At 46.9% G+C, this 2878-nt stretch overlaps 1 non-coding gene across 1 annotated transcript; it reads left to right on the top strand.

Annotated features, from left to right (window-relative positions):
- The first annotated feature begins 227 nt into the window (after positions 1 to 227).
- On the top strand, positions 228 to 391 carry LOC114007899 (U1 spliceosomal RNA). The gene has a single exon (XR_003549475.1). It is a non-coding gene; the product is annotated as a U1 spliceosomal RNA (small nuclear RNA).
- The last annotated feature ends 2487 nt before the right edge of the window (positions 392 to 2878 follow it).

The following is a 2878-nucleotide window of genomic DNA, read 5'->3' on the forward strand; positions in this document are numbered from 1 at the left end:
AGGACAGTGAGGCAGTACAGAGCCAGGTGCCTGCAGACCCACACCCGAACTCGAGGAATCAGAGGGTGGACCCTTTGAAATAACGTCACTACAGAAACATGAGAAAAGTTAAGAACATTCTCTGTTTTCCTCATTAAGATCCAAGAATACATTTATGAGAACAAAATAAGCATTCATAGAAATAAAACAATTTTAGAATAGGAAGTTAGATTTAAAACATGATTGCCATACTTACCTGGCACGGGAGAGACCATGATCATGAAGGTGGTTTTCCCAGGGCGAGGCTTATCCATTGCACTCTGGGTGTTCTGGCCCCTGTGATTTCCCCAAATGTGGGAAACTCGACTGCATAATTTGTGGTAGTGGGGGACTGTGTTTCTGCTCTCCCCTGAAGAAAAAAAAGAAAAAAGAAAAAAGAAAAAAAACCCACATGGTTACCAGGGCCAGCAGGTGGCAAGGTGATTGGGATGCTGGACTCCCACATGGCCAACCACGGTTCAAGTCCTGGACCTGGTGGCTTGCTTTCTCATTTCCCCCTCCGTCTCTCTCTGGTCAGTGCACATGTCCTGTAGCAAAATTAAAATAGTAATAATAATAATAAAATAAATTATTCTTTTTAAAAAAATGATTACTGGGACCAGCAGTTAGCGTAATGGCTATGTTGCTGGACTCCCACGTAGTCAACTGCAGTTCGAGTCCCGGACCTGGTGGCTTAAACTCACGCCAGACGCATCGTGCGTGCGTGCGTGTCCAAGATCCCGAGAGGAGAATGGAGGAGAAGGGATTGCGGCGTGGCCATCCCCTCTGGTGTGGTGTGATTTCTCGCTTTCTATCTCTCTGTCTCTCTCTGTCTGTCTGGCGAGCGCACACGCCCTATAGCAAAAACCTCTCAAAAAAAAAAAAAAATGATTACTAGGCCAGCCCCATAATGCAGTGGTTGAGGGGACCACAGTCCACAGAGAAGCCATGGTTTGAATCCTGATCCCGGCATCTTGAAAAACATGCCAGACATTTGTGAGAGCATGCCCCAAATCCTGGCAAGGTGGAAAAATGGAGAAGGGAGTGTCGCCAGACCATGCCACATTGCGGGATGCCTTCCCCTTCTTCCTCTGTCTCTCTGGCAAGAGCATATGCCCTTGAGCACATTTTTTTAAATGTGTAAAAAAAAATCTTTCTGAGCCGAGAGTTCAGCCTGAGCGGGGAGTAGGGCACATACCAGATAGAACGAGATAGACCGTGTGTTGGTTACTGTTGAACCCAAGTGGTGAATCTGCTCTTCCTACTTTCGTAAGAGGAGAACTATTTTTCTTCTTTTGTAAATTTCCATAAGACAAATCTTTCAATTTTGATGAATTTTTCCTAATTATGAAGTAACACATTAACTTTGTTAAATGCCGAATGACGCTCAGAGGAAGCTAACCTGTGCCCACTGCTCAGACAACACTCCTACCGTCCTTTCCCCGCCTCCTTTCCAGTGTCTAGTCTATTCAGATCATTTACAAAACCAGGATCCTTCCATTCATCCTCTTTTGCTGTTTCTTGCTTGATATAAAGGAAGTATTTTCTTTATTTTCAGTTTGCTTCTGGACATGTGCGCTTGCTGGAGAGAGGCAGAAATTGAGAGAAAGTGATGAAGCACCCTCCAGGGGGATGGCCACACCACAGCCCCTTCTCCGTTCTCTGAGGATTTGGGGCACAGACGCACACGTGCTCATCTTTTTCCTTTCCCTTTTTCTCTTTTTAATGGTTTTATTCACTAGAGACAGAGAGACAGGGAGAGGGAAAGTGAGAAATCGCCTCCCGCAGGGGATGGTCAAGCCTCAACCTCTTCTCCTCCATTCTCCTCTGAGGATTTTGGGCACACACTCACGCGAGTCTGGCATGATTTTCAAGCTGCCAGGTCCAGGACTCAGACTGCAATCGGCCTTGTGGGAGTCCAGCGCCTTAACCAGTACACCACCTGCTGGCCCCTCACATGTTTTGCAAGCTGTCAAGTTCTGGACTCGAATTGCACAGTTGGCCATGTGGAATCCAACCACCTCAACTGAAAGGAAGTATTTTCTATCTAAACTTTTATGTGTAACTTTATTGATTGGGTCCTGTAAAGAAAAAAGTGTGTTTGATATTCTGCTAAACACCGTATTTGCAGGCTCATTATGATTGTGCAGCTGAACTTCATCGAATATGATAAAGAATTTTTTAAAGTTAATGCTAAACTTAAACATTCTAAGCGGGCAGGACAATTCGGGGATAAAACTCTGACGCCTTCAGCAGAAGTTGGACTAGGAGAATCTGTGTCAGCATGCAAGCAACTGAAATCACCTCTGGCCAGCACGGAAGGGGGGTTTATTGGAAGGATATTGTGCAGTTCTAAACATTCACGAGAAGCCTGGGGAAGGAGATCTAGAAACTGCGGAGGCCCAATAAGCCTGAGCAGAGAACAGAGCGGTTAGGACAGCAGGGGCGGGGAGGGCCCGTCTCATTACAGGGTGTGGCTGACGGCAGGTGCTCAGTGCACCGGAGGCTCTTCCTCTTTGTCACCCCAAGTGACTCCTAAATCCTCCGCATCTGCGTGTCTGTCCCTGGACTGGAGTCTCCAAACCTGAGCCCAGAGTAGGTGTCCTCAGCCTGCCTCACCAGCCAGGGAGAGGAAAGACCTCCTCCTGGTTTCAGCATGGAAGACAGGCTCCGCCTCCCCTAGGGCTGACTAGGACAGGGTGCCCTACATAGGAGGGAAGGTGGGGGTGGGGGGAGGAAGGTGTAGGATTCTGTGGTTCATGACGTGAAATGACCATAAGGATCGTGATTTAATCCTCGGCTTATCATATTCTTCTTTAAATAATGAGAGCAATACTTGCTTTTACCAGCTTCATTGATA

The sequence above is a fragment of the Tupaia chinensis genome, unplaced genomic scaffold, assembly GCF_000334495.1.
Source record: "Tupaia chinensis unplaced genomic scaffold, TupChi_1.0 Scaffold000037_18, whole genome shotgun sequence".
Lineage (NCBI taxonomy): Eukaryota > Metazoa > Chordata > Mammalia > Scandentia > Tupaiidae > Tupaia > Tupaia belangeri.